A 19,492-nucleotide genomic window follows, 5' to 3' on the forward strand; every position below is an offset into this window, starting at 1 on the left:
GACCCACGACCAAAGACCTTGTTATTAAAATGGCCTCCAGTTATATAGAATTCTAGTAAAGTGCTTAGGTAAATGCTTCCTCCACCCTCACTCACTACATGGTTCCCCCTTACTTTGGTTCCCCCGAACTCCTCCATTCAGGCCCAGGGCAGCACTATGGTGCTTTAGGCCCCCTTTAGAACTGGAGTGGTGTAGTGCTGAATGTGTGGTTGGGGTCCTGTGTAGTACTCCATCCTTACCTGGGAGAGGAGATACCACACCTCATTCTGAGGTGCATACCCCTGAGGCGACTGAACCCTCAGGGGCGCCACACCATCATCAGCAGGGGTGGCAAGATGACCAGCCTGACCACCACCAGCATGATCAGGCACATGGCAGCAAAGCACCCGACTTTGTGGGCCATACTCCAGGGTCCAGGAACAGTGTCTGCGGGTGGCACCAATGCTTCTTCCGCTGTTGCGCATGCAAGCCAATCCACTGTCCATGGTGCATGCGAAGATGACTCCTGCCCTGCACCTGTCGTTGCACACTCTCAAGTAGCAGCATCAAGAAGCATGTCCATGTCCTTGTCCCAGCGCAGAATTCAGTTGTCCATACCCCAGTGCTTGGAACGTAAGCGCAAATATGCAGCCAATGCCCCACAGGCCACACTACTAAATTCTCACATTTCACGACTGCTTGCGCTCCAAATGTTGCCTTTTAGGCTTGTGGAGACGGAAGCATTCCGCAACCTGATGGCGGCGGTCGTCCCTCGGTACTCGGTCCCCAGCAACAACTATTTCTCCCGGTGTGCCGTCCCCGCATTACACAAGCACGTGTCCCAAAACATTAGCCGTGCTCTCAACAACGCAGTAACCGGTAAAGTCCACCTAACCACGGACACGTGGACAAGTGCTTGTGGGCAGGGACGGTACATCTTGCTGACAGCACACTGGGTTAACATAGTGGACGGAACACGTCCTCCCGACGCCAAGGATTGCGGAACCTAGGTCAATCATGGTCTACAGCTCCTACACCTCATCCTCCTCAGCCTCCTCCTCCTATTCAGCCTCCATCTCCAAAATGACCACATCAGTCACAAGCTGGAAGCACTGCACTGCCTCGCGACCAAGCGGCAACAGGCTGTGCTGAAGCTAATATGCTTAGGTGAAAAACCGCAAAATGCTGAACAGTTGTGGACAGCTCTGAAAGAGCAGGCAGATCTGTGTCTCACATCGATGAACCTACAGCCAGGCATGGTTGTGTGTGACAATGGCCGGAACCTGGTGGCGGCTCTGAGGCGAGGCGAGCTCACACACGTACCATGCCTGGCCCATGTGCTTAACCTCGTGGTTCAGCGGCTTCTCAAATCCTACCCGGAGCTGCTGGATCTGCTTGTTAAAGTACGCCGCCTGTGTGCCCATTTTAGAAAGTCAGCTACAGCTTCCGCCGCCCTTGCAGTGTTTCAGCAGCGTTTGCAGCTTCCGGCTCACAGACTGGTGTGTGATGTCCCCACATGTTGGAACTCTACACTGCAGATGTTTGGAAGGATTTGTGAGCAGAAGAGGGCAGTTGTTGAGTACCAGCATCAACAAGGCCATCGGTATTCAGTTCAGACTCCACACATAAGACCTCAGGAGTGGACATGGATGTCAGACATATGCAGCATCCTCCAAAACTTTGAGGATTCCACCAAGATGGTGAGCGGCGATGACACCATAATTAGCATCACCATCCCGCTTCTCTGTCTTCTGAAACGCTCTCTGCTCACAATCAAAGAGGATGCATTGCAGGCGGAGCACGATGAGATGGAGCAAGGAACCATACAGGGTGATTACACACAGCCAAGCCTCATCTCATCCCAACGTGGATTGGGTGACAATGAGGAAGAGGAGGAGGAGGAGGAAGGACAGGAGCTAGTTTCATGCACTATAGACGGTACTGTGGCGCCCCTGAGGGTTCAGTCGCCACAGGGGTACTGCACCTCAGCCCGAGGTGTGGTATCTCCTCTTCCAGGTAAGAATGGAGCACTTCTCGGGACCCTACTTCACCAATCAACACTACACCACTCCTGTCCTGTAGGGGGGCCTAAATGCACCAGGGTGCTGCCCCGTCCCGGGATATAGGAGATGAGGGGAACCAAAGATAGGGGTAACCATGTAGTGGGTGAGGGTGGAGGACACACTTTTAGGGTACGCTTACTAATTCATATTTAATCTACGGCCATCTTAGGTTCAAGGTCTTTGTGATCTTCATCAGTGATTGTGGTCTCCGTCTCTGATTGTGGTCACCCCACCGGGGTTCAGTAATAGGCCTCATCCGACTGAAGATACACGATCCTCGTTCTCTGGCCTTGAGGCAAGGAGCGGGTCAGAGTTAACCACTGTCTCTAACCGGTCAAGGTCCCTACGTAAGAAGGCCTGGAGGGGAGCAGAAGAGACAAGCTCCACAGGCAAAAGGATCCCAGGGGGATATGGAAAGAGTGGCATATGCCACCTGTATTTCTTACTCTGGCCTAGTCAGAGGGACTCCTGCTGCAAGAGGGGTACTGGCCCCCGATATCTGACTCTGTTACTTCACGTCTCAGTCAGAAAAGCCCGGAGGCTTAGTGGATCCCGGGAGGGATACGGACGTGGCGGCATACGCCACTTGTAACTCTCTACCTGCATTTATCCAGTGGGACCTGGCCTTACACCTAGTTCTAACCACACATGCAGTCAGGAGAAGACTTAGTGGGAGAACTCACCAAGGAGAGGAACACACACCAGAGGGGTCTCGACAGGTGCTCCTGATCTACCTGGAAAGTGCTGGACCCCCTTCCCGGTGGCCGCAGTATGCCGCGAGGAGCAGAGGGAAGCTTTGCGGCTAAAGTATATCTTAATGTGAGTAAAAACCCTGGATGACTTCACACCCCGCTTCAGCCTGTTATTTCCTGCGCGGCACTTCACCCACCATTCCCCGTCACACTGCCCTGAGGCCTGCTCCGCCTGCGGGGAGCCGTCCCATCTAAGCTGCCTTAAACACCGGCCTCAGTGGACTGAAGCAGCGCTGGTGTCTATCACCGGAAACCGTAGGTGGCGTAGTCGGAAAATACCACTCAACCCTGAAAGCCCATTAAATCTTTTATGTGACCGCCCTGGGCACGGACCGGGTCCGGGCCACGACTGCAACCCCGAGACACCTACACTGACCCGGCTCCGAGTAACCCCATTTCCCAGGGAGGGCTCTGAACGTCACAGTACTACCTGCACAGCTGTCATACCATCTGTTCAGCGTGGATGGCCAGAGGACAGAGAGGAGGAGGAGGAGGAGGAGAGCATGGTCAGTCATCCTCTTTGTGAGGACACGGAAGTCTTGCCTGTTAGCAGTCTGGCACGCATGGCTGAGTTTATGTTACTCTGCCTTTCCCATGACCCTCGCGTTCTCAAAATTTTGGGTGACAGTCATTACTGGTTGGTGACACTTCTAGACCCATGCTACAAGGAGAACTTTCTATCTCTTATTCCTGAGGCAGACAGGTCTACAAAAATGGGGCTGTACCAGAAGGCCCTTGCTGCGGAACTATTAAAAAAATTCCCATCTGTAAACGCTGACGGCAGAGGGCACACTTCATTGGACAACCAAGGAGTACAGGCGAGAGAGACACAACTTCAATCCAGCAGAGGCAGGGGAACACTATCAAAGTTCTGGGAGAGTTTTCTCAGACCCTCCCATCGCACAGGGCCTGAGGCGCGGGGTACTCTCACAAGGAGTGCAAAGTTTGGGAAGATGCTGAGGGAGTACCTTGCCGACCGTACCAACGTCCTCTATGATTCTGCTGTGCCTTATAATTATTGGGTATCCAAGCTGGATAAGTGAAATGAACTGGCTCTCTGTTCCTTGGAGGTCCTGGCCTGCCCTGCCGCCAGCGTTTTATCAGAGCAGGTTTTTAGTGCCGCTGGTGGAATTATAACTGATAAGCGTATCCACCTGTCAACTGAAAATGCTGACAGGCTGACTCTTATAAAAATGAACAAGGGCTGGATTGGGCCTGACTTCTCAACACCACCGAATGATAGCAGCATAACATAAACTCAAATCCAGTGTCTTTTCTTGGGAGGTGTATTCCCATGCACCTTTTCACACCCACACATGGGTATTCGCTTCCTGATTTTGGATATTTGCTCTTGCCCTCCTCCTTCTCCTCATCCTCCACCACCATATCACCAGGGTGACAGTGGTCCGTGATGTAACACCCACTTAATTTTTTTAAAGGGTGTTTATGATGCCCGTAAAAAAATTTTTTTATACAGTATGTTCATGTATACCCCCCAGGGGTAAATGTTTGTCAGCCCATACACTTAGTGCATGGGCATTACAAGTATAGGAGGCCCGCTCCTTTCTAATGGGAACATTTTTTTATGAGGCCCTCCTCTACGTCTCTTCCAAGGGGCATTGAAGTGCCTCCAAATGTTTGGCAGCCCTTGCATTCACTGCATAGGCCAACACTATGGAAGACTCTCTCCTTTCTAATGGGAACATGTCGTACCTTGTTACTGTGGCCCTGCTCTGTAAGTCTTTAAATTCTTAGTGGGGTTTTTCCTAAAATTGGTCAGCCGTTGGACTCACTGCATACCCTATAACTGTATAGCAGACCCCCTCCTTTCTAATGGGAACATGTCGTACCTTGTTACTGTGGCCCTGCTCCATGTGTCTTTCAATTCTTAGTGGGGTTTTTCCTAAAATTGTCAGCCGCTGGACTCACTGCATACCCTATAACTGTATAGCAGACCCTCTCCTTTCTAATGGGAACATGTTGTACCTTGTTACTGTGGCCCTGCTCTATGTGTCTTCAAATTCTTAGTGGGGTTTTTCCCAAATTTTGGCAGCCCTTGCAGTCACAGCATGGGCATTACCACTATAGGAGACCCGCTCCTTTATAATGGGAACATTTTTTTTTACTGAGACCCTCCTCCATGTCTCTTCAAAGGGGTATTGGGTTGCTTCCAAATTTTTGGCAGCCCTTGCAGTCACTGGATACGCAATAACAGTATAGGAGACCCACTTGTTAATAATGGGAACAACAAAGCATAGCCGGCTGATGGCTCGCTAACAATAGCTAGAGCCGACTCCTGGCCTTTTAAGAATAGTAAGGGCCGTCTGATGTCCCTATAAAAATAGGCTTTATGACTTTCAGAGTCCCTCCATCATAAATATAACAGGATGTGTCTGATGATGTGTCACACACCACATTGCCAGATAAGGTTGTAAAATGTTAAAATGACATTTCCCGGTGAATGCATTTGTCTTAAAAAAATAATGTAAAAAAAACAAAACAATAGGATCTTTCTTTAGTATAAAAAACAGCGTCACCAATTTAACAACAATGTAATCACATTGTTCAGCTCATGCACCTCCTCCTCCATCTCCGAAATAACCACATTAGTCACAAGCTGACAGCACTGCAGCACTGCCTTGGCCAGGCGGCAACAGGCTGTGTTGAAGATAACATGCTTAATGCTTAATTGACAAACCGCTCAGCGCTGCAGAGTTGTTGAAAGCTGTAACACAGCAGCCTGATCTGTGGCTCTCACCGCTGAACATACAGCCAGGCATGGTCGTGTGTGACAATGGGCGGAACCTGGTGACGGAGAAATGACAGCCGGGGTAGATACGGTTTTCCTCTATGCCAGTCCTTTCACCGAGCTAAAGAATATGGCTGTGGTGAAATACAACTCCCACTGAGAAGATGTTTCAGATTGAAAAACATTGTGCCAACCAGATGATTTGATTCTGAAGGCTAACCTTTCTCACCCGCTCAAGAGCCCCATAGCAGCTGCAAAGTTAGCGCTATCATGAACTCTCCTGAGGTAGAAGCCAAGGCACACCAGAGGATTCTCTGGTGGGACCGTCCAACCCTGCCAAGAAGCATTCCTGGCTAAGAAAAGTGTGTGGAAAGGTTCCCGGACACTCTATGGCTGCTTTTTTACTGAGAAGGAAACACACGCAAACACGGGGAGAACATACAAAGTCCTTGCACATGTTGTCATTGCACATGTTGTCATTGTCAGCGCTGCAAGTCTTCAGTGCTAACCACTGATCCAATGTGCTGCCGTTCACCCTCTAATATCTAACAGGCTGGAGAAACTTGCACCTACTGCCACTCTATCTTCAGCTCCTTTGTGAGAAAATGTATTTGGGCAGCCACTCAGTCTACCAAATAAAATTCCTGAGAAGGAAATTGGGGATGGCTTCGCTACTGGTACTGGGGGCACTGCTAATACCATGGCGTCGTACCATAGTTTGCTGGAAATATTCCAGGCTGGTAGGAGGCAAGAAAATTCCCACAGAAAAGTACCAGCAGTAATGTTCAGGGACCCGCGCTTGTAGAAGACGGAGACAACACGGGGAGAAATAGTGACGGCTGGGGATCGAGTATGGACACGAGGAATGAGGCATGTGGTTGTGAAAAGCTTCCGCCTCCATGAGCCTAAAAGGCCACATTTCAAGTGAAAGCAGCTTTACAGGACTTCTTGTGAGAAATGACACGCAGGGTAGATAGGGTTTCCCTTCCCTTGCCAGTCCTTTCACCGACCTAATACAACTGTCAGCAAAAAAAGTTGTGGACTGGCTCCCTACTGTCCCGGGCCACATTCACCTGTCCACGTGTTTGTGGTTAGGCGGTTCTTCCCAGTAAGTGTACTGGGGAGGGCACGGGTAATGTTGTGGGACCCGTGCTTGTGGAAGGCAGAGGCGATACCGGGAAATATAGTGGCAGCTGGGGACCGAGTATGGACACCCGGCTGCCGCCGGCATGAGGTTATGAAAAGCTTCTGCCTCCACGAGCCTAAAAGGCCACATTTCAAGTGCAAGCAACTGTCAAAAATTTGGCAGTATAGTATTGCAGCCTGTGGATTGGAGGGTGGCTGGCTGCATACTTGCGCTTGCATTCCAAGGAATGGGGTAGGGACAACTGAACGCTGCAGTGGGACAAGGACGTGGACGGTGATTGTTGCAAGTCTGCAATGACAGGTTCATGGCGGGAGGCATCTTCGCATGCGCCAAGGATCACTTATGATGGGCACACTTTTAGTCAGTGACCTGGGAATCAGAGATGCTTCCAGAGGTCTTCCCCATGCTGTTCCCATGACTTTTCAGCACTTTATGCATGTGTCTGATGATGTGTCACGCACCACATGGCCAGATAAGGTTGTAAAATGTTAAAATGACATTTCCTGGTGAATGCATTTGTCTTGGTTGAAAGCAATGCAAAAGTGCAAAAACGCATCAAAAATGCTACGTGTGAACATAGCCCAAGATGTGGTGGAGTATTTTTGTTTTTAGTTATTTATTTTGCTTTATATACTGTACATTGTACATGTCATGGAAAGGATGTTACTTAACATATTTCCCAGGAAAATTCATTTTGGTTTCGTTTTGGTATGTTTTATTGTGAGTCCGTAAAAGTGGCGTAATACCTCTGACAATGACGCGCCCCCAGGGCCGTGGGGTACTCGGCAGCCAGGCCTCTGGTTGCTGGGGGATATCACGGTGACTGGCCCAGTCCGTGACCCAGGGCGGTCAATCAAAAGGGGGATATTTATAGGGGATTTGGAAAGTGTTCGTGATGCCACCTGTGGATTGCGGCTAAAGGGAGCCGCCGCTGCGGAGCAGTCCTCTGGAGCTGGTGTTACGGCAGCAGGGATGGTTTGGCTCTCTACAGGTAGAGCTAGCTCCAGGGCAGTGTAGATAGTGTAGGTTGCGCTGGGCGCTGTAGTCCCGGGAGGGAAAGATGACGCAGATGAAAGAAGGGACGGAGGCAGTGCGGTGCAGTCATCCGAGATTTTACCCACAGATCTTATGACAGTTCCACTGGTGCACTGTACAGTTGTCGGCCTCCCACGTCGCGCTGCGGTCACCAGGCAGGGGTTCAGTACTTCCTCAGGCAGATCAGGAGTACCTGACAGAACCCCACTTTCTTGTGTTCCTAGCTAGACCGTCTTCATGCTGGGTCTTTCTCCCTCCTGCCCTACGCTTCTCACTCTCAATCCCACTCGGGTGCTCTGAAGTCCCTCCTGTCACGTCGGCGTTCCCGGACCTGCTTGACCCTCACGGGGATTAGAATGAGGCTTCAGCAACTGACTATATAAGCCAGAAGCCTCCGGTTTTCCCAGCCAAGACGTAGAGTAGCACAGCTGGACCAGGGGCCGGTCCCCTTCTTGCGGCCTACGATCCCTCTGTCTTCTGACAGATGCACGGCGTACGGGTGCCATCCTGCACTCGCCGTACCCCCTAGGATCCCCTCTTAGAATGGAGCCTACTCCTCTGCTCCCCTCCTGGGCCTCTAGGACTGGGCCCTACTTGTGGAGCAGAGCTCCTGATGAGACTCTGCTCCCTGACTGATTTCTCCACTGACTAATCTGCCACCCTAAGATGGCCTCCCTATTTATATCTCACTCTATAGTGCTCCCCTAAACTGCTTCCTCCACCCACACCCACTACTGGTTCCCCCTACCTTTGGGTTCTCCCCACTCCAGCCAGGGTCAGGGCTCAGCAGCTGTGCTCATGCATGTTGCCCCTCCAGCCGGCCTGGAGCAGTGTAGTGTTGGATGCAGGTGTTGGGGTTCCGGGCAGCACTCCCTCTTTACCTGACAGGAGACACCACACCTCTGGGTGAGGTGCAGTACCTCTGTGGCGACTGAACCCTCAGGGGCGCCACACTCCCCCCTGGTAAAACACAGCACGTCCGCGGGCTGGAACAGAGCAAAACAGAGATATTATTGACATGCAAATTTTTAAGAATGCATTCGCATATAAGATTATAAAACTTTCTTCCCTTTATGGGAGGCACATCACTTTAACGTTACAGGGTATATTTATCAAACATTATAAGAGCACTTTTTAATAACATTTCTGTAACAGGGTATAACAGTAGCAGCATGAGGGACCCGTCCGCAAACCCTCAACGTAGGCCCTGGGCGTGGCTGCAGGGCATAGGTGAACCTGGGGTTGGACCATGTCTTCCGCCACGCCAAACGAGTTTTTCTTCTGAGGTCATGGTTGCCAATATAAAACCAATAGGGTGCACTTTAAGAAGTGCAGAACTATTTACAATATCAGTCTTTGGCTGTTCACAGTCCCCAGCCTGGAGTCTGTATACCCTTACGGGTAATTAGGTACTCATAAAACAACTGGTGGTACCCTTACGGGTGACTATTTACAGTTAGTCCCAACTACTGGCCTAGTAGTGGGGTCCCCGCCTGGGGTACTGCTGATTTTTGCCTGACCCAGCCGGGTCATACGGTATGTCCTGCGGGGGGGTGCCCTCGATGATGTGGTACACTTTCAGGGCGTACCACCCGCGCTCCCCGTGGTGACGTGTATAGGTGACCCTGTCACCGGGGTATAGTTTCCAGTTGGGATGGCCCTGTTCCAGCTCGGGCTCCACATCCCGCTGGTTTACGAAAATGTCCCTTGAAAAGTTAGGATCTCTGATAAAGCACCACCCAGCCTTCAGGTCAAACTTTACCATGAGTCCTTCCTTGCGGGGGCTGGGGTGGGTAGACTCCGCCTGCCGCGCCTGAGCCTTTGCGGCCTTGTTTCGGGCCTCCAGACGCTCACACCGTGCCCGCCGAGTGCGCCACTCCTTCTCCAGCTGCTGGAGCTCCCGCCTGCAGAATTCCTTCCTCTGCAGGGCTTTGGCCTGGGTCTCCCGCGGGAACCCCATCAGGTCCCCCCCCGGTTGTCCCAGCAAAACTCCTCTCCGCAGGAGTAGGCAACCGGGAGCGCTGGTGTCGGGAGTAGCAGGCACGGCTGCTGGTCCTCGATCCGGGCGGACCCGTCGTAGGCCGGCGCGCCATACACCAATTCGGGTGCCGGAGGTGCAGGCTCCGGGAGGGCATCAAGTAGAAGGCCCCTGGCTTCGGTGCCCCGGAGTGGAGGTTCCGTGTGGGCACTAAGTGAAATGTCCTCAGGGTCAGAACCCGGGAGTGGAGGTTCCGGGCAGAGCAGCTGCTCCAGAGGGGGCATGGCGGAATACGGCGAGTGTGTCACGGGTGTGTCGCCACGAAGATCGTCACGATTACACAGCCTGACTTCTCGCAGCTGACTTTTTGGTGCTTTGTGCTTTTCGGCAGTGAGGGAGTTAATTCTCTCTCTCTCTGTGCTAGACGAGGTCCAGCCTCGCCCAGCTGCAATCAATGCTGCTGTAGTGAGACTCCTTCAAATGCCTGCTGGTCTGTTAGGGAAGTGTCGGTGAAAGCATTTCATGCAGACTAACAGAGCGGATCGTGGTATTTGGAGTTTCAGAGATAAGTGTATTCGGAGAGTTTTTTCCCTTCCTCGCTTTATCATTTATCTCCTTTCCCGTTGGTGTTCCCTCTGTTGTAGTTGTGTAGTTTTTGTATGCAAGGTGGTTTTGGTTTTTCCCTTGTACTGTCTCGTTCGTCTAAGTACTGTGTGTGGGCATATTATTACTTGTCCCCTTTTGTTGTGATCGGGGTCCTTCTCAGGACTAGATTACTTAGGTGCAGGGATCCTCAGGAGGTAGGGGTTACGCTGGCGGCCTGGACCTCTGTACCTTTAACAGTACCTCCAGGTTGAGGGATTAGTCAGGGCCCCAGCTTAGGGTCAGCTTAGGCCCCCTACCTCCAGTATACAGAGACAGCGTGACATTTTCACCGACCACTTAGTTTTTCTCCAGCTACCATGGATCCAGTAGCCGGTCTAGCTCGGCAGTTGCAGAGTTTGTCCATGGAGCTGGCGGACGTTCGGTCCAAGGTTTTGTATCCTCAGGAGCAAGCCGGACCAGAACCTAAAGTAGCTCTCCCTGACAGGTTCACTGGGGGGCGGGACAAGTTTTTTGTTTTCCGGGAGGCATGCAAGTTGTACTTTCGGCTGCGGCCTCGGTCATCGGGGAGTGAAGAACAAAGGGTGGGAATTGTCATCTCGCTCCTACAAGGGGACCCACAATCTGGGGCGTTCTCTCTTCCCCCGGGCTCCCCGGCTCTCCAGTCAGTGGATAGGTTTTTCGCTGCTCTGGGACTCGTATATGATGACCCAGATCGGATCTCCCTTGCTGAGTCTAAGTTACGTAGGATTCAGCAGGGAGATCGTCCGGCGGAGGAATTCTGTTCGGAGTTCCGTAGGTGGGCCACGGACACCCAGTGGAATGACCCGGCTCTTAGGAGCCAGTTTTGTCATGGTTTATCCGACAAATTACAGGATGTGTTGGCACAGTATGACTCTCCCGCGTCACTGGAAGCCGCTATGGCCCTTGCTATTCGCGTTGACAGACGGCTTCGGGAGAGGTGCGGGATAACTCTACCCCCTGTGATGACTCCACCTCCTACAAGGTCCCCTCATATGGTGGTTCCCCTGGTCAGTCCAGAGGAGCCTATGCAATTAGGAGGGACATCATTTCGGGGGAGGGGACCGGTGGTGCGCCATAAGACAGGAAGGTGTTTCTTCTGCGGGAGAAAGGGACATTTTATTGGGGGGTGTCCATCCCGTCCCTTGCAGAGTGAAGAGTCGTCGGAAAACTGTTGATCCCAGGTTGTGTGGTGGACGGCAATCTGGGAGTAGGTATTTCGTCCCTAGGTTCGTCTCAGTTTCTCGTACCGGCGGAGGTGGTGGTGGGTACGAGAACTGAGAGGATATCTGTTCTTCTGGATAGTGGGGCCGGGGCTAATCTGGTTGATGCTCGGTTTGCCCGGGTTCAAGGTATGCGATTGAGTGAGTTGGCTAAACCCATCCCCATATTCTCGATCGATGCCAGGCCTCTCGGTCAGGGAAGTTTTTTGCAAGCTGTGCATGACGTAAAACTTCAAGTGGGGGCGATACATAAAGAACTGTTGTCTTGCTACGTGTTGGAGGGTCTTCCCACTCCTATAGTGTTGGGCCTTCCTTGGTTAACTAAGCATAACCCGGTTATTAATTGGCAAACCAGAGAGATAAGCCAATGGAGTAAATTCTGTAATAAAAACTGCATGAACACGGTCATCGGTGCGGTTACTCCTTGGGTCTTACCTCCATTTCTGGCGGACTTTGAGGATGTATTCTCGGAGAAAGGGTGTCAGGAACTACCTCCTCATCGCGAGTATGACTGTTCTGTAAAACTGCTCCCTGAGGCCAAGTTACCTAAAGCTAGGTTGTATAACCTTTCTGGTCCTGAGAGGCAGGCCATGAAGGATTATATTTCAGAAAGTCTGGCTAAGGGGCATATTAGACCTTCATCTTCACCGGTGGCTGCGGGGTTCTTCTTTGTTAAGAAGAAAGATGGAGGCCTACGCCCTTGCCTGGATTTCCGTGAACTTAATCGGATTACGGTCCGAGATCCGTATCCGCTCCCACTTATTCCCGATCTCTTTAATCAGATCGTGGGCGCCAAATGGTTCTCTAAGTTGGATCTCAGGGGGGCGTACAATCTGATTAGGATGAAGGAGGGGGATGAGTGGAAGACGGCGTTTAACACTCCGGAGGGGCATTATGAGAACCTTGTCATGCCATTCGGTCTGACTAATGCCCCGGCGGTGTTCCAACACTTTGTTAATGACATTTTTCGCCGCCTGGTGGGACAGTTTGTTGTCATATATCTGGATGATATCTTAATTTACTCGCCGGATCTGGTGTCTCATCAGGAGCACGTTAGGCAGGTGTTACAGATCTTGCGGGATAATAAACTGTATGCCAAATGGGAAAAGTGTGTGTTCGCCGTACAGGAACTCCAGTTTTTAGGCTTCCTGGTTTCAGCGTCCGGTTTTCGTATGGACCCTGGGAAAGTGCGGGCAGTTCTTGAGTGGGATCGACCAGAGAATCTTAAGGCACTACAACGTTTCCTGGGGTTTGCTAATTATTACCGGAAGTTCATTCGTAATTTCTCGTCCATGGTTAAGCCTCTCACAGACATGACTAAAAAGGGGACGGATTTTTCTAGGTGGTCTGACAAGGCTTGTCAAGCATTCTCCTCCTTGAAAAAATGTTTTGCCTCGGCACCCATACTCATTCAACCTGATGCGTCACAGCCATTCATTGTAGAGGTAGACGCTTCCGAGGTAGGGGTGGGAGCAGTATTGTCACAAGGTTCGTCCCCTGGTAAGTGGCATCCGTGCGCCTTTTTCTCTAAAAAATTGTCGTCCGCTGAGAGGAATTACGATGTCGGCAATAGGGAACTCTTGGCCATTAAGTTAGCTTTTGAGGAGTGGCGCCATTTTTTGGAGGGGGCAGTCCATCCGGTCACCGTTATCACCGATCACAAGAACCTGCTATATCTGGAGTCCGCGAAACGTCTGAATCCCAGACAAGCTAGGTGGTCATTGTTTTTTACCAGGTTTAATTTTGTCGTTACATATCGTCCTGGGTCAAAAAATGTAAAGGCGGATGCCTTATCTCATAGTTTCCCTGGGGCCGGGAATACGGACGACCCGATTCCTATCCTTCAGGAGGGGGTGGTGGTTTCGGCAGTATGCTCTGAGCTGGAGGAGGAGATATTGGAGGCTCAGGGGGACGCCCCTGTTGGACCTCCGGGGAGGCTGTTTGTTCCAGATCAGTTGCGACAAAAGGTGATCGAGGCACACCATAACTCAGTTTTTGCAGGACACCCGGGGAGTAAAGCAACTGTGGATCTCCTCTCGCGTCGGTTTTGGTGGCCTAACTTACATAAGGAGGTGGTAACTTTTGTCGCGTCCTGTGGGGTTTGTGCGCGCTCTAAGACCTCACATACCCGTCCGTCTGGGGCCCTCTTACCTTTGAAGATCCCGGAGCGTCCTTGGACTCATCTGTCTATGGACTTTATTACGGACCTCCCTCCGTCTTCGGGTAAAACGGTCATACTCGTTGTAGTGGACAGGTTCAGCAAGATGGCACATTTTATCGCTCTTCCTGCTCTCCCTAATGCTAAAACTCTTGCGCAGGTGTTCATTGGGGAGATTGTGAGGCTTCACGGGGTACCCTCCGAGGTGGTGTCTGATCGGGGGTCTCAGTTTGTGTCCAAGTTCTGGAAGGCGTTTTGTGCACGGCGGGGGATGCATTTGTCGTTCTCATCGGCTTTTCATCCTCAGACCAATGGTCAGACGGAACGAATGAACCAGAGCTTGGAGACATATCTCCGGTGTTTTGTGTCAGAGAACCAGGAGGACTGGGCTTCTTTCTTACCTCTGGCAGAGTTTGCTCTTAATAATAGGCGGAGCGAGTCCACTGGTAAGTCCCCGTTTTTTGGGGCATATGGTTTTCACCCCCAGTTTTGTACTTTCAGTAGGGGGGGCTCTTCGGGGGTTCCTGAGGAGGAACGATTTTCCTCATCACTCGCTTCAGTATGGAGAGGGGTGCTGAAGAATCTGAATACTATGGGGAACCGATACAAACGTATGGCTGATAGGAGGAGAGTGTCTGGTCCGGACCTAAGTGTGAACGATCGGGTATGGTTGTCTACTAGGAATATAAAACTTAAGGTTCCCTCCTGGAAACTGGGTCCCAGGTTCATCGGGCCGTACAGAATCAGTTCTATAATTAATCCGGTGGCATTCCGTCTTGACCTCCCCCCTACGTTTAAAATTCACAACGTGTTCCACAGATCGTTGCTTAAGAGGTATGTGGCGCCGGTGGTACCGTCACCTTTACCTCCCCCTCCAGTGGTGGTCAATGGTAACTTGGAGTTCCAGGTATCGAGGGTCATCGATTCACGCTTTAATCGCCGGTCCCTTCAGTACCTGGTTCATTGGAAAGGGTATGGTCCTGAGGAGAGGATGTGGGTTCCTGCGTCGGATATTAACGCAGACCGATTAGTTCAGGCCTTCCACACGACTCACCCGGATAAACCTGGCCCTGAGGGTCCGGAGGCCCCTCGTAGAAGGGGGGGTACTGTCATGGGTGTGTCGCCACGAAGATCGTCACGATTACACAGCCTGACTTCTCGCAGCTGACTTTTTGGTGCTTTGTGTTTTTCGGCAGTGAGGGAGTTAATTCTCTCTCTCTCTGTGCTAGACGAGGTCCAGCCTCGCCCAGCTGCAATCAATGCTGCTGTAGTGAGACTCCTTCAAATGCCTGCTGGTCTGTTAGGGAAGTGTCGGTGAAAGCATTTCATGCAGACTAACAGAGCGGATCGTGGTATTTGGAGTTTCAGAGATAAGTGTATTCGGAGAGTTTTTTCCCTTCCTCGCTTTATCATTTATCTCCTTTCCCGTTGGTGTTCCCTCTGTTGTAGTTGTGTAGTTTTTGTATGCAAGGTGGTTTTGGTTTTTCCCTTGTACTGTCTCGTTCGTCTAAGTACTGTGTGTGGGCATATTATTACTTGTCCCCTTTTGTTGTGATCGGGGTCCTTCTCAGGACTAGATTACTTAGGTGCAGGGATCCTCAGGAGGTAGGGGTTACGCTGGTGGCCTGGACCTCTGTACCTTTAACAGTACCTCCAGGTTGAGGGATTAGTCAGGGCCCCAGCTTAGGGTCAGCTTAGGCCCCCTACCTCCAGTATACAGAGACAGCGTGACAGAGTGTTGGTGAAGGAGGCCCAGGAGCAGGTCAGCGCTTGCAGCGCCCGGGACAGGGGAACTCTTCCTACCTGCTCCTGTGCTGTATACGGCCTTCTGGTGCTCTTCTGGCTCCGCCGGGGCTGGGGTGCCGCTGCTAGAATCCGGTGCTGACCTCCACCGTGCTGCCAACTTCTCTAGCAGCTTGCTCCTCCATTTGCGGTCTGTCTAGACTGGTTAAGACCACACCCTGTCTCCATTCCTTCTCTCCTCCTCTCCTCTTTCGGGGGCGGTCCCATGGCAATCTGCTGTCGGTCACTCCTTGCGACGTCCTCCCTGCCTTGATGGACACATCTATGCGGACAGTCACTGTTGCAAGGGGCAGGGTGTGCTTTTGGCGCCATTCTGGGACCCGGCCCATGATGGGAGGTTCCATATTGTTGTCTTTGATCACGCACATAATGGCGCCCGTTCTTCTGGGGCGGGCACCACATTCAGTATTATAACACAGTTCTTTAGGCACACATTACCCGCCGATAACGAGTTGGTCACGTATCCTGTTCGTGATGCCAGAGCTGACGCGCCCCCAGGGCCATGGGGTGCTCTGCAGCCAGGCCTCTGGTTGCTGGGGGATATCACGGTGGCTGGCCCGGTCCGTGACCCAGGGCGGTCAATCAAAATGGGGATATTTATAGGGGATTTGGAAAGTGTTCGTGATGCCACCTGTGACTAATCTGCCACCCTAAGATGGCCTCCCTATTTATAGCTCACTCTATAGTGCTCCCCTAAACTGCTTCCTCCACCCACACCTACTACTGGTTCGCCCTACCTTTGGGTTTCCCCCACTCCAGCCAGGGTCAGGGCTCAGCAGCTGCGCTCATGCATGTTGCCCCTTCAGCCGGCCTGGAACAGTGTAGTGTTGGATGCAGGTGTTGGGGTTCCGGGCAGCACTCCCTCCTTACCTGACAGAAGTAGACACTACACCTCTGGGTGAGGTGCAGTACCTCTGTGGTGACTGAACCCTCTGGGGCGCCACAACAACGTTGTTGACAGAAGTGACCTGGGAGTCAGAAATGCTTCCAGGGGTCTTCCCCATGCTGTCCCCGTGTCATTTAAGCACTGTTCCCATCAATTTGGGCAATTTTTAAGCCCTCTGCAGACCGCCGGGGGGAGCCGCCTGAAAAATGCTCGAGTTTCCCATAGACTTACATTGGGCTCGTTGCTTGGGTCGAGCACCCGAGTATTCCAATTTGCTCGACCCGAGCAACGACTACCCGAGCATTTTAGTGCTAGCTCATTACTAGATATCACTAATGCTGATTATCTAAAGACAATGGAACCGGACTGGAAAAATTCAACCTGACGCATTGCTTTTTGCCCTCAAAATAAAAAATACAGTGTCACCGAAGTTAGTGGGAGCCATGAATTATCCAATGTCTATCGAATAGCCATCTGTAAACCAGGGCTATACAACAAGAGGTCATGTCAGTTCTTCACATGTCTGTTTTAGTAACTAATTGTATTTCTTATGACATACCAATTCTGTGTGCTCTTTTTTTCCCCAAAAAACGTTGCTTTGTGTTGTTCTGCTATTATTCCTCCTGGAAGTTTTTGAATTATTTAAAAAAAGAATCAAGAAAAATGTGACTCGTAAATTAGGCTGAAATGTATCAGACTGTGTGTAAAAAAATAAAAATTGTCAATTTTGTCTCACATTTCCAAGAGGAATACCAGAGGAATGACACGAGGAAGAGTTATAAGAAAAGGAGTAATGATGGGCGCTCTTAAAATAAATTATTTTAGATACCTATGAGGATATCTCTAACCAGTCAGATGAACATTTTCTGTGTTATTCAAACACGTGACATGCAAAAACATGTTGTATTTTCGAAAAGTAATTTTTTTTTTGGGGGGGGGGGTACTAAAAAAATAAAAACATAAAAAAAATGCATGAACATAGACGTGATAAAGAAACATGACATATGACCAAGCAGTGGTGCCAAAACTAGTCCTGGTCTATTTCATAGTTACATAACTGTAAAAACAAATCCTGGACCGTCTGGCCTCTAACTCACTACCGGAGCCTCGCTCTAAACACAACTTCCATACCAGTCATGACCACAGCTCATGCAGGCTGGCAAAGTCCATCTTTCCCAGGCTGGGGGTCCGGTGTGAACCCCTCGCACCTTAGCACTGCCAACTGGATCCCAAAGAGCCCTATTAATTAGCTGAAGCCAGGCTCCTCTGGATGGAGGGGGATCCTTCCCTTCAAAGTTGCCAACTTGACTAAGGCCTCTTTCAGTGTCTTCAGTACGTTTGGTGACAGTTTCCACATGTACTGGAGACACTGACACATGTAGACTCATTCAAATAAATGGTTCTGCGCATATGGCAGTGTGTCTTCACGGACCATGTGTCCGTGGGCAAAACACGCTGACATGTCCATTTTTTGCATGCAGTACGGGCCGCAAAATATCCCTCAAACGTGCACACTAATGACTTCCGTGTGTCATAAGTGTGACACGTACTGACGCCTGGGAATCAGCGGTACAGTTCACGCTGTTCCCAAGCGCCGTAGTTCCCACAAGTGTAAAATTAAGAATAAAATGAAAAAAAAACATTAGAATCACCTTTACACCTAGTTCCCCTAAGCCATTGTCCCCTGTAAACAAACCAAAAATAAAAAAGCAATATCTCTGACCTGTCCGAAGTTGAAACAATCCATAGTGTCCCACGCCGTAATCCATCTGTGCGACATTTCTTCATCAGCGTGTGCGGTGGCTTGAGGCGACTGCACACGCTGAGGGGCAGAGGAGTATGACTTGATGCAGAAAGCGGACCCCTGAACTGTGCTGAGCTCACTTAGTGACAGGACACTGCTCAGTGAGCTCAGCGCAGTTCAGAGGACCGCTTGCTGCAGCGCAAGCAGGGGACAATGATGAGAGTTTCCTCCAGCACCCGGCACTTGGAAACAGCGAGATCTGTACTACTGATTCCCAGGCGCCGGTATATGTGATACTGATGCGGCATACGGTTGCCACACATATACCACACAGGTATACACAGACACGGATACTGGTGTTTTCAGTACAGGAAATATCAGGACTTGTGAAAGAGGCCTAAGAGGAGCCTGATATGTCATGGACCCTGATACCCCATCCTGGATGTGTCCCTATCCCTACCCCGCCCATTATTTTACCACTTGCTTTGGCAATGCTAACATGTACTTAGTCCTGCCAATAAAGCCCATTGGATTTTGATACACCTTGCGATCCAGAAGAAGGCGCTATCATTCAAGACTCATCTACAAAATAGTAGCCCCATCTCCTACCATCACAAAGCCTTGCTAAACCAGGAATCCCTAGGAGAACGAAGCCCCCCAACACAAATCACCCCAAACCAGCCTGACCAAGCCACCAACCTGCATGGCCAACAAAAGAGGATATCCGGAAGATGATACACAAAGGCAAAGAGGAATATCTCAGCATCTGGAGGAACGACATTAACAAATCACAGAAACTGACGGTATACCAGAACCTACAGAGGGAATACAAACTGGCCCCATATCTATAGAAACTCGCAAACCCCAAAGAGCATCAGATCCTGAGCCGGTACAGACTGAGCGCCCACAGCCTACTCATCGAATTCGGGCAGCACTGACAGAATTACATGCCCCGAGAGCATAGACTCTGCCAGCAGCGACCCCAAGAGGCCCTGGAGGATGAGGCCCACTTCTTGCTGAGGTGCCCCAATTACTCCACAGTGAGGGACACTCACTTCAGGAGACTGTCCGATCTCCTCCTAGACTTCACCTCCACGGAGGAGGAAGAGAAACTGCCTATACTACTGGGGGAAGAGGAAAGTGCAGCGGCCATAGCAGCGCAATATGTCAAATAGATATGACAAAGAGATAGATAGATATGAAGATAGATATGAAGAAAGATAGATAGATATGAAGATAGATAGATAGATAGATAGATAGATAGATAGATAGATAGATAGATAGATAGATAGATAGATAGATATGAAGATAGATAGATATGAAGATAGATAGATATGGAGATAGATAGATA

At 50.7% G+C, this 19,492-nt stretch overlaps 1 protein-coding gene across 2 annotated transcripts in view; it reads right to left on the reverse strand.

The window, feature by feature from the left end:
* GALNT13 (polypeptide N-acetylgalactosaminyltransferase 13) overlaps positions 1-19,492 on the reverse strand; it is a 556,185-nt gene that overhangs the window by 29,210 nt on the left and 507,483 nt on the right. The gene's annotated exons all lie outside the window — the stretch shown is intronic.

The sequence above is a fragment of the Phyllobates terribilis genome, unplaced genomic scaffold, assembly GCF_046119375.1.
Source record: "Phyllobates terribilis strain yellow unplaced genomic scaffold, ASM4611937v1 Scaffold_9__5_contigs__length_417890890, whole genome shotgun sequence".
In the NCBI taxonomy this organism is placed as follows: Eukaryota; Metazoa; Chordata; class Amphibia; order Anura; family Dendrobatidae; genus Phyllobates; species Phyllobates terribilis.